This window comes from Pleuronectes platessa, chromosome 8 (assembly GCF_947347685.1).
Source record: "Pleuronectes platessa chromosome 8, fPlePla1.1, whole genome shotgun sequence".
NCBI classification, from domain to species: domain Eukaryota; kingdom Metazoa; phylum Chordata; class Actinopteri; order Pleuronectiformes; family Pleuronectidae; genus Pleuronectes; species Pleuronectes platessa.
Genome location: NC_070633.1, coordinates 6505939 through 6518776, shown reverse-complemented (window position 1 = coordinate 6518776; position 12838 = coordinate 6505939).

Genomic DNA, 12838 nt, shown 5'->3' with positions numbered 1-12838 from the left:
CGTCACTATGTCCTGTCCTCCTGTGTGTCTGTGTCTCCTTAGCTTCCGTCCGCTTCTCCTATATAGGCCTCCTGTGTTTTCTCCTGAGTGCTCTTGTTTTGTCAGTGTGTAAAAAAAGAAAATGCATTTGAACATTTGTCTCCATTTTTTAGAAAAGTTCCTCTAGAGTGGAACATGCACAATGAGGAACTTCATGTGCTTATGTTACAGCGGATATTTTCCCGTTTTTAGAATGCATATCTGATGAGACTGACTCATGTCAGTAATGAAGACTTTGCATCGGTGCGACGGCCTGATTTATAGGCCCATGTTTGTTCCCTTCGGTTCTCAATGTATAGCTGACTGGCACGGTAGGAGAAGGGCTGCTTTGATTTATGATTTGGTCTTGGTAATGGAGGGATTTGCATCTTTGCAGGTGAGGATGTTGCAGAGCGACTTACATTTATTTATCCCAAACACATGCACAGACATGCAATTTAGGGAAATTTAACCTCTGCTTTAACCCATCTGGTGCAGGACACACAGAGCAGTGAGCAACCATGTACGGCGCCCGGAGAGCAGATGTTGGGGGAGTAAGGTGCCTTGCTCAGGGGCACTAGACAGGGCAGGGAGAATCCTCTTGGATTTTTGGACAGATCAATCCAGATTCCTCTTTTGTTTTTTTCTCCTTGGAGTCGAACCACAGACCTTTTCTGCCACTAGTCTACCGCCTCTCCATAGAAGGCCATGTTTAAATACATGATGCTACATTTGCGCCCAGTTCACACAGGAATCTTAGAACATTATCCATTGATTTCTCAATTCAGACATCATGTTAAGCAAACTGAACCTGTGTATGTAAATAAAATGTATGAACAGATGTTTACTGCACATGTGTATAAAACTGCAAAAAGCATGGCAGGCACAAATACATGAGCAATACAATGGAAGACTCATCTAGAAGAAAATGGAAAAGAGATTAAACGAGTGCAAGATAAAAATGAGAAGTTGAGGGGAGGTAAATGTCAAACTTGGAGCTGCTTAGTGCCAGCTTGCCTGGCTTTGATGGATGTACTGCAGTGGGAGGGCAAGCCTTGCTTTACTCTGGCAATATCTACCATCTACAGAGCAGACTAAGACAAAAAGCGGAAAACAGAGAACTGAACTCTCACTGAAATTGTAACCAGACAAAGGAAGACATTGCTACAACTACATTTAACTGAGGGCGAGAACATGGTAGTTATAGCCTAATCACACCAGCATTCATGACAGCGACGGTTTCATATCTAGAACAGCACTTCACATGTTCAAATTTAAACTATTGCATAAATGACACTGCCTGACAGCAAACTTTCTCTGTTCATAATTACCACAAGCGATTGCTATTTTTATTACTATTTTGAAAGCGGTTGGGCGGCAGTGATTAGCACTGTTAACTCACAGCGGAATCCTGTTTCATTCTTGTTCTCTGCATCTGTATGGGATTTCTCCGGGTACTGCTACTTCCTCCCAAATCCCTAGACATGCAGATGAGATGGGTTAACTGGAGACTCGACTTGTCCAGGGTGTACCCCGCCTCTCGCCCAGTGTCTCCTAGGATTGGCTTTAGCCCCTCAAAGACTTGCAAAGGATAATTGGATGTTGTTGTTTTTTTGTTTGTTGCTGAACTGTAATTCTCTTGTCACCAGTGTGTGGAGAATTGATTTAACCAAAGCTGTGAGTCAAAGTTTCAGCCTCAAAGTGTTTATGTTCTGTTATTTGGTCTCGTGGGCGTTTTGACTTGGACTTGTTGCCTTTTTCTTTGTTTTTCCTTTCCTGCCCAGAACCAGTGAAGACTGGAGAGTTTGTTGGAGTAGGTTCTCCATAAGTCAATCTCCGTTTCCTCTGGTTTTTCGGGGTCTCACCTATTTTTCTCGGTACCACCTGCGATTCGCAGCAGAATAGACAGTGAAAATTATCTTTAAGAGCAAACCCCAGGCAAAACATTGTGCTGTTAGTAGCAGCTTTGCATGATGCATTCCCTGTGTAAATTAGCAGAAGCAGTTTTTGTTTGAACACTGGTCTTCTTTGTAGCTATTAAGCAAACAAATAAATTGCACAGTAAGTCACCATACCTGACAAACATACTGTAGCGTCATTCTTCAGTCAGGTTTCATCCAAATGTATCACAAGCTTTGACCAAACAAAAACATTTATGCACATTTTCATCCACATTTATTATATTTAAGTGGGTTGACGAGAAACATTATATGGCACTATTTCTCCAAATTCTGTGCACATCATTGTTCACTTGCTGAATCTGTTTCAAACATCTCCACCTATCTTTAATACAAAAAACACTTCAGGACCTATTTTGTCTTTATTTTCACGGTTTTCTGTCAGTAGTTGTATGTGCAAATAATAATATCAATAAAAAGAGGAACAAAAGAAAACACTGGCTGGAACTGCACCTTTTAGAAAGGAGAAAAGGCAGTTTGCAGTTAGCACCATCCCAGTTGATGGTTCTCATAAATCTTTCTCTAATATTCTAATTGTTAGTTCTTGACAGACTGCTGTGTCTGTTGTTGGCAGTGTGTTGTACTAGTTGGGGCACTACAGTGTTGCTGCTTCCATGTCCTCCCTATCATCCTTCAGCCTTTAGTGTTTTTGCTCTCTTCCCCTCGGCCTCTCTTTCCTTCTCTGAGCTCCTAGTCACTAAACACATGAATAATGGACTGAACTGGAGGAGGAAGTATTCCTCTTCCTGATGAAGTGACACTGGAGTTGTTGCATGAAAACAAACTGGATTAATGGTGATTTATTGAGGCTGTTTTATTCTGAAAGCATTTTAAGAGACTCTCTGCTGGCTGTGTGTGTGTGTTAGGGTTCTTGCCCCATTACCACCCATCACTGTTTTTATCGTGTCTCTGGAGCTGCTGATAAAACCCCCTCAGTGTTTGTGTGTGTGTGTACACTGCATGGTTTGTATCCATATGCAGAAGCCTGTGTCTTTAAATTCATATCTCATCCTGCGATATCCCTCACCCACACATCTCCATATGAGACATTACAATATTTGTGAAACAGAAATAAGTGCAGAGGGAGATGAGCAGGATAAAAAGAGTCTGACACCCATACAGTCAGGAAAGCAGACAGGCATTCATGTGAGTACAGCTCAGGCTGTTTTTGTTTAGGGCATTTTAGGGAGAAATAAATATAAGAAATACATTCAAATGAATTGGCAGAGAGATAATGGTGAATAATCAGTTGGAGTTAGACAGAGTGCAGGGTGTCACGGATCACAGAAAATTCCAGTAAAAAAAAAAACGAGAAATATATTTACTGCCCTTCTGTTTCAGTCAGCGGAGACGTTCCTGCTGTCGTGTTTATCACATGCACTGTCTGAGATGTAACGTGTGTGTGTGTATCCAAGAGGTGACGTCTCTGCAACAGTCATACTATCCTAAGCTGGATTCCAACTTAAAATGCAAGGAACAATATCAGGTTTTTAATCAAATGAGCCAGTATTCAGAATCATCACCAGGCCACTTCCAATCAACTGTCATGAAAAAAAGAATGCACAATGTTGTTGATGCATGGTCAATATTTTGCCCCTTTCACACTTTTATAACTTTGTGATATTAGGTGTTTCTTTTTTATGGATCTTGATTAAATTATCATGTTTGTTTAGGGGACTGATACTTATGAGTGTGAACAATTTGGGGCAGCTCCAAATGAAAATGTGGAGTGGTTATAAATGTGGTTTCACCAGGGGACTGTTGGGCCTTGGCGGAGGTCTGCACTCCACAGATTGACATTCTAGTTTTCAAACGGTCTGTGGGCTACACACAACAAGGCACGGCTGCGCTGATTCTTGCACGACTTATTGGACAGAAGCACCAACGGATACATGAGAGAGGGCGGATGCGTTTCAGCAGCTTGCACACAAAATGCTTTGCTCTTGGTCTGGTCTGGACCAGGAAGAGGAGGTGGCTGACCAAGCATTTATTTTGGTTCAATATACTGGTGCTAGCATCTGTTGGCAGGGAATATAGTGTATATATACTATAGTGTATATATACTATATTCCCTGCCAACAGGTGTGTGTGTGTGTGTGTAACCTTCAGGACAACACCGGCCTAGTTCTGTCTTTTACATCTATATACATTTACCTACAAGGTGCAGCTTCCTTTAAGGTTGACACATCACGGGACGGATGTGAGTCCATACGCCTCACTCGTCTCTTAATTCTCCTCCTGCCCTTTCAAATGGGATTTTATTTTCTTACTCTCGCTCCCTCCCAGTCTTCACTCTCTCTCCTTCGGTGGGGAAGAAATGGAGTATCTGGACCGACGCCATTCCTGACACTCCAACCTTAATCTGATTTATTGTTTTTAATTTATATAAGTGAGTCGTGAAGGAGAAAACCCACACACTTGCTGGCTCTGTGACAGGTGCCATACAGGCTAAGGTGTGTGTGTGTCAAATGAAAACGGCAAGAGTGAGAAATATTGACTAAAGGGTGAGGTGAGGAAAAAGTAAAATAGGAGAATCAGTAAAAAGAAATGGAAAAATACAGGGACTGTAGGCAAAGAGGTAATAATAAGGCCAGCTTGGGACAATCTAGTTGGAGAAATCCGTCTTTTTTATAATTCAAACTATTCATCATAATAAATTTGTAAAGATAATTTAATTTACATAAAATGTCCTCAAAGATGCAAAGTCATATTAATATGAGCTCGGCTCCCCAAAATCAAATGGATGCCTTAATTTATTTTTTTAGCTACTCTGGTAATCAGATCTAATTTTATTATGGTCCTCCATTTACAATTTTATCAGTGTATTGTAGGAAACACAAGCACACTTTTGCTTTTTATGTGAGTGTGCGCATGTGTGTGGGGGAGATAAGAAAACAGGAATTCAAATAACAACATGAGACACATACCTTTCCATTACTGTGCTATCCGATCAATAAAACTATCGATTTTTGAGAAAGTAGGCAGAGCATCTCAAACACCCACACACAGGGTATTGCATCAACAAAATGGCCTTGGTTGTTTCTCAGTTAATCATGACGAGACAGAGTAAATACAGCAGAATGGTGAAAGCACAGACAGAGTCAGAGGTGACAGAGAGAAATATAGTAATATACTGACGGGAGGGGAGATGGCAGCAGACTAGTTTTCTTCACTCTGCTCTGTCTCTAAACATCATGCCACTAATTGGAAATAGCAAACTCACACTGTTATCAGAATAAAAAGGTTTCTGTTGAACTAAGCTGCCAACAGTTTAAGGCCATATCAAATTGTTGAGATTGTGCCAAGCTACAAAATATCCTCGACGATATTGGTGCATTCAACCTGAATCTGGTGGATGGCAAAACAGTGTCACTAACCTCTTGGACAACATACAGCAAGAGTCTCTAGCAAGCATGCTGCAATTATGGGATATACTGTATGCATTGAGCTTCAGGCTGTTATAAAGCAGATGATAGGTGTAGTGCAGGGGAGGGATATGTGTCGTACAACAACCATATTTAATGTTAATAAAGTACCTAACTGTTCCTGCACTGTTTGTCACAGAAACTATTGACATTTCTAAAGATGATTGAGTGTGATAAGATGGAGTTGATTGTCTTATAGTCTCTTATGTTTTTATAATTTCCTAATTGTCCACCACGAGCATCATGTCTGTACGATGGACTCTAGTTTGTCTTTGTATCTGGAATGTTAACCGTGAGAACATGTCATTTTGTTTGAAAGACCAAGAAAAGAAGCCCTCAACGACAGGATGCGCAACATCACAGCAGCTAGAAGTCATCCCTGAGGTTTTATTATACTTTGATCATATTTCCCCCGAAAACCTAGTTGGCCCATAGAAAAGTATTTATTTATTTTGCAGGCGATGTAGTTGTTGCCCTCTGTTCTTGTTCTCCCTCTCTCATGTCTGTTTGTGTTCCTCACATTTCTGCACTTCTTCTCCACTGTTACTCTCATGTAGTTTCTCAACTCTTGCTTGATACTAGACAACAAACGCACCACTGTCTCAGGGTTTGAAGCATATTCCAGCGCCATGACTGTAAGTCAGTGTATTCCTCCTTCGCTTCTACCATACGCTATATCACATGGCGCATACGGATTTTTCAACTCCACTTGCACTGCATGTGAATTCTAATCCTGCTCAAAACACATCTAGTGTTTCAGACATCAGAGAGTGAGAGTGACTGTGCTTGAGCGAGTCACCAGTCTTGTACATGTTCGTATGCTGTGTGGAGGTGAGGGGGCTGGGGGGAGACCCTCACCACCATGGAGGATCAATCAACACAGGTGAGAGCTGTTAGCTGATCGGTCCTCATGCTTAAAAGGTAGCATGTGAGCTGCCTTGGGAGTGACTCTGGAACTCTGACACTGCCCGAACCAGAGGACTCAGAGACGCTAAGCTGCAAAGCTCGACGCTTGATTTATGTTTGAGTTAAAGTGACTGGTTCATCTATGGCTGCTGTGGTGAAGTTGTCGCATGCTGTTTTCAACTTTCCTGCTACTGGCTTTCAAACAAAACTCCTTAACTTGAATATTATGAGGAGGATAAGGAGTAGTCATGTCTATGAATGCAGAACTGTTCACGGCCAGTGAAGACTTCTACAGAAGTATTGTACATTTGCAGCACTTCCCTGACGCCTGAATCAAAACACAGGCTGTGTGTTGCATGCTGCCAACAGCGGTTTGCCAAAAGCATATCGGTGGGACTGTGTCTGAAGAGTGCACTTCTGCAAAAAAGCTTGAACTGGAAGTTTTAACATCCAGGTCAAATTCTTGCTTCAAAGTTATTTCAGGATACAAACAGCCCCAGAGCAGCTGTGGATAAGCAGTGAGGCAGAATGCTGGGGTCTCTACCTATGAAAACCATAACTTATACCTTTCATATCCCAGAGATATTCTCAGGAACTCTTAGATCCTGGCTCCTTCTGTGCAAAGACAAGTTAATTTGCTTAACTTCCTTAAAAGGTTCCAATTTAAGTCAGTCAGGGAAGACAACTTAATTTAACAAGCATTGCAACGCTGTATTTTTATAAAGACTGACTAAGGTACCTATCCAATATAGTCTAATTTATAGGGTCAGATTCCTGTAAATGGCAGCCAATCATAGACTATAAACCACTTTTAGTTCCCAATCACCCTTGTCTTAGTTTTGGTAACTATTAGGTTGAAAATAGTCCAAAATGCTACTGACACAGAAACGTATTCATACGACACAACAATTAACTAAATTTGGGTTGTCTAGGACTCCAGTAGCAGCACAAAAACATGACAGAAATGACACATGAAGAAGAAGCTTCGCGCTTCCAGAGTCGTCCTGAGCCATTTCAACCATTGGTACAGGCAGCTGCACCCGCAGCTGATGTGTGTGAGAGACAGCCGTGGGGGAGGATGGGACATGTCTCTGAATTGTCGATGGTATGGTGGTTTATAAGTTTAGTTCCAGCACAGTTTTGAAGACGAGTGCAGCCCACTCACTCGGGTCGCTGGAGGCGGCGGCGGGGGGGTGTATCCACTGTTTATTAGAGACATCCCAAATGCTTGAGTCTGAAGGTCCAGCAATGTGTGGTGTTATAATCCCTGATCAACCCATAAATGAGAGATTAAAACCTATATTAACAATCTATCAAAATACAGTTATGCTTTAGTTTACAACTCAAAAACACATTGAAGTGCACAGCATCTCTTTATGTTTAGGGAGCTTATTCATTTGTAACAATCGTTTCTAGAATTTATTAACAAATATCTGATTGTTACTCATTTCATGATGAAATAAGAAAATTGTATCATAATATCTTATGATACTGGCACCAGGACTGGACTCAACGGGGGGGGGGGATTTATGGCCTTTATGACTTACAAAATCGTATGTATTTTTTATAGGCATGTTGGCTGGACTTGCATAATATTAGAGCTATAAGTGAAGCTTAGAACTGTGGTTACTCTATGCAGAGTTCAAAACATAATTAGCAATATGCAAATCATGTCATTGAATTGAATAACATTTATTCACATTACATCCTTAGACTGTCTCCCTTAGTCTTATTTTGCTGTAGCTTCTCCTCCACCTCCATCCACTCTTCAAAAGGATCTGGGAAGAAGAAGAGATACCATCTGACTGGAAAGAGGGCCTTATTAACAAGCTCCCAAAGAAAGGAGACCTGGGAAACTGCAACAACTATAGAGGGATCACCCTACTCTCTGTGCCAGGCAAAGTGCTAAATAGAGTCATCCTGGACAGAATGAAGGATGCAGTTGACCACCAACTGAGAGACGAGCAAGCAGGATTTAGAAAGAATAGGTCCTGTGTCGACCAGATTGCCACTCTTCGCATTATCATAGAGCAGTCACTAGAGTGGAACTCCCCACTCTATGTCAACTTTGTCGACTACGAGAAGGCATTCGACAGTGTACATAGAGAGACCGCATGGAAGCTATTGAGACACCATGGAGTGCCCACTAAGCTAGTGAACATCATTGAAAACAGCTATTCTGGAATGACCTGTAGAGTGATACATGATGGACAGCTCACGGAACAGTTCCAGATCAAGACTGGGGTCAGACAGGGTTGTCTTCTATCCCCATTCCTGTTTTTACTAGCCATTGACTGGATCATGAGAACAACAACAGAACAAAGGAAGAACGGAATCCGATGGACATTATGGACCAAACTGGATGACTTAGATTTCGCAGATGACCTGGCACTACTGTCACATAGCTACCACCAGATGCAAGACAAGATCAATACACTCGTAGAGACTTCCTCACAAGTAGGACTTAACATCCATGAGGGAAAAACTAAAAACATAAGGATAAATACAACTAGTACGGAACCGATCACCCTTGGTGACACCATGTTAGAAGAGGTAGAGTCCTTCACCTACTTGGGGAGTATCATCAGCAGTCAGGGTGGTACAGATGCAGATGTAAAAGCTAGGATAGGTAAGGCAAGGACATCATTTCTACTTCTCAAGATCATCTGGAACTCTAGAGAGATACGGGAAACGACTAAAATCAGAATCTTTAACTCCAACGTAAAATCCGTCCTGCTCTATGGGGCAGAGACATGGAGAATCAATAAGATCACAATAAATAAAGTGCAAACCTTCATAAACAAATGTCTCAGAAGAATCCTGAAAATCTACTGGCCAAACAAGGTCAGCAACAACGATCTGTGGACAAGAACAAAACAACCCCCAGCAGCAGACGAAATTGGACGAAGAAGATGGAGATGGATCGGGCACACATTACGCAAACCAGAGTCAAACACCACCAGACAGGCTCTGACCTGGAACCCTCAAGGAAAGAGAAGCAGAGGACGTCCTAAAAACACCTGGCGCCGGGACCTTCAGGCAGACACAAAGAGACTGGGAGGCACCTGGTCGCAGATAGAAAAGAACGCCAGCGACCGTGAACTCTGGAGGTCCCTTGTCGACGGCCTATACCCCAGCAGGGGCGCTACAGGCACTAACTAACTAACTCTCCTCCACCTCCCTGATTTTATTCTGCAGATGTTTCCTTCCTCCAGGCTTCTCTGCTCTCGTCTCCCACCAAACCCTGCTCAAACTTTGATTCTCCCCCAATACCCTGTACACCCTCAAACAGCACTTCTTTTTTTTTTTTAGAATAGAGGAGCAGAGAGCATGTGAAATAACAATGAGAGGTGCTTGTAGCCTAAGCATATGCAACCATGGCTGCCAGGGCAGAGATTTACCATGCATGACAGCAAATGTTCATCTTAACAAGTCTCATTCCGTCTTCTATTTCACCCAGAGTAGTGTCAGACATGTTTAATTGGTTGAGGAGTGTGTAAGAGAGCAGCCTCTCAATTAATTGTGCCCCATATACTTGGAACAGGCTGCTATACATTGGGAGAAAGCTAAATTATCACCTGTTTTACAGTTCTGTGTTGCCAAAAACAGTTTTTGAGGCTTCATACTGGATTAAAAGGCTCAGTGAAGCTGATGTTTTGCTTTGAAAGCTTCAAAGGGTTTAAAGCTATTTTCTTTTGTGTCTCGCTGACTCTGCCTCTCAGAATTATCAAATACTTTGGTGTTATTGTTTTAGCTGGATTAGGAAAAACGGCTGGAATACTTCAGCATCCCCATGCCGCTCTCTTCAAGTCTCTAATGGCAAGGTTGGTCGGGTTGTTCCCAGCCCCCGTCACTTCACCCCTCTTTATATCAAAGTGCTAAAGTTGTGTGATGCTGCTCCTCCAGGAGGTGTGCCAGCAAGTTTCCCATCCCTCCTTCAGTTATGAGATACAGTCTCTACATCCTCTGAGGGCTCAGCAATGTTTTGCTCTTTTTCCTCCTCCTGCCTGCTGTTGACTTCCAGCTGTTGTCGTTGTAGTGTATTTGCTGTGGGGAGTCTACTGTGTGTTGTTGTGCCTCTGCCTCTTCTCAACAAATGTTTTGGCCTCATAGAGAAAGCAGCCCAGAGTTGAGCAGATGAGAAGTGGAAAAGAGTAGAGTGAGGGATCGGGGTGATGGCTGGTGGTTTTGGGACGGTATGAGAGGATTTTAAAAAACAGACAGACTGATGGAAGAATGGTCTTTTTTTCGTTGTAAAGCTACTGAAATGAAAAGTGAGTAGAAGCAGGGCGAAAAATAATCTGCCCTCTCCTCCTCTGTCATGAGGTTTCATGTGAATCACCATGTGAACAGTGGGGCTCAGTGTTTTCACTTAATCTGGTTTGTAGCAGCAGAGAAGTGAGACTTTGGCCCTACCCCTTGTTTTCGAGGGCTATCTTGCTCCTTGAAATGGGGTCCCGTTCTCAGTAACCCAGAGACTATTTAAATTATGTTCTAGGAAATAAGCTATTCAATCTAAATGTTTGTGCACAGGAATCCGATAAGGTTTACAAAGACAGACAGACCTCGATCTTATCTTTGGCCAAATGAGAGGCAGGGTTGAGAAACTGAACGACAACATCCGGAGCCTTTAGCTTTTTGACATTACAATCCAGGTATAGCAATACCTGTCATAAAGGCATTTCTGTGTCAATATTACTAATTATCTTAAGTAAAAAAATAGTCCAGTTCTGTTGATGCAGACACGCTGCATCAACAGTTAAACCTTCTACTTTATGTAGTACAAGCCCAATTAAGTTTCAGGGGAAATTGCCTGCGCAAACCCCCTTAGTGGTTACTCTCTCCTCCTCTGGTCTAATATCTCAACTGCTACAGAATACTCACAGCAGTTTCTAAACTCTGTACAGTCTGCATTGTCATTAAACTTGACATGCTGTCAGGGTGGGTAAAATGGCAAGAGTGAAACCAAAAGCACGACAATGGAGCAGTCTTGGAAAAAGCTAAGTTCTTGTTTATTTAACAGATCAGGGGTCAGAAGCCAGGCAGTCAGTCAGAGAAGGCAAACGAATACAGTAGGGAGCCGGCAAAATGGGAGTGCAGGGTACAGCAGGCAGGTCACAACGGAGATCAGGCAGAACCCTTAATCAGGAGATAATGCTGGAAAGCTAGGGGAAAACAAACTAGGAGCAGAGACTACAAAATAAAACCGTGTGAGAACATGAACATACACAACAGAGATTTACTAAATAAACAACACTTTTACAATTTAGGCTGAAAAATATAAACTAAAGTGCCAGACCGTGACACACGCTGTCTCAGGAAAGTTTTGATTATCACTCGGGTAAAGAATATGGGTTACAATGCCACATAGTCCATCTGCTACATCTACATTTTTAATAAGCTTAACACAAGCATCTATACCCAAAGCAAGTGATGCATCCAAACACGTATTCTGTACTCGTGAATGGTGTCCACTCATCAACTTCAACTTGCCATTTGTATTACAATTGACGAAATCTTGAGCCTTTATCTCGACAAAATCAGGACAAATCTTTCTAAGTTGTACAACATTATGGTAATTTACCTCGTTGTTGGTAGAAAATGTGTAAAGCGGAGCTTACTTCAGTTTCACAACGTTTTAAAATGTCAATGTCACCAGCTAACATTGAGGTCCCTTTTTGAACGAGCTCTAAAGGCCGGCACATGCTTCTGCGTTTTCAGAGGACACTCAAGCCCCTTGCGTGCCTCGCCCAATTTTTGCAACTATACGACAGGGCCACGCAAGCAGCCCTGAAGGGTATGATTGGTCTGCTAACTACATCCTTTCCGGAGTCACATTTCCTGTTTCATGCTGTGTAATACTGACAGAAACCAAGGAAGAACGAATGTTGACCAAGTAGAAGAGATCCGAAAGTATGACCACCTGTATAAGCTGTCACTGACTGAAAGGACGCGCAGATGGCATGCAATTCCAGGAAGGAGATCTCGGCTAACGTCGGTTCGCAGGTCGACGAGTGCACAAAGCTGTGGAGGAGGATCGGGGACAAATTTGTCCTCCAGAGAAAGGCAACAAGGAGCAGTAGTTGGTCGATGCAGGGGGCAAGAAAGTCCCTGCCTTTTTATTTATTCATATCATGGTTGGGACCACACATTGAAAATGTGCTCGATTTATACCTAACCGCTCAAACGACTGTCGTACAGTTTTACCCTCCGAAATAGCAACCTGAGGTTCAGTTAGGATTTCCACTGCATCCTCCTTTCTCATTATATCTGACTTATGGCCGTCTTGCATGCACAAGATACCAAACTGTTGACTGCATCAACATTACAAGTATATCGTTTTTCGCCATCATCTGCACCAATGGTACGTGATATAAATGTTTCTTCGGATGGCAATCTTGGGAAAGTGAAATGACAAACTGTACCTTTCTTTTTACACGTTTTGGAGTGACTCTTTGAGTGTGTTTGCACAGATGTAACAATTTCTAACTGTCATCCTGTGTAGGTAATTCACACGTCACATACTTATCT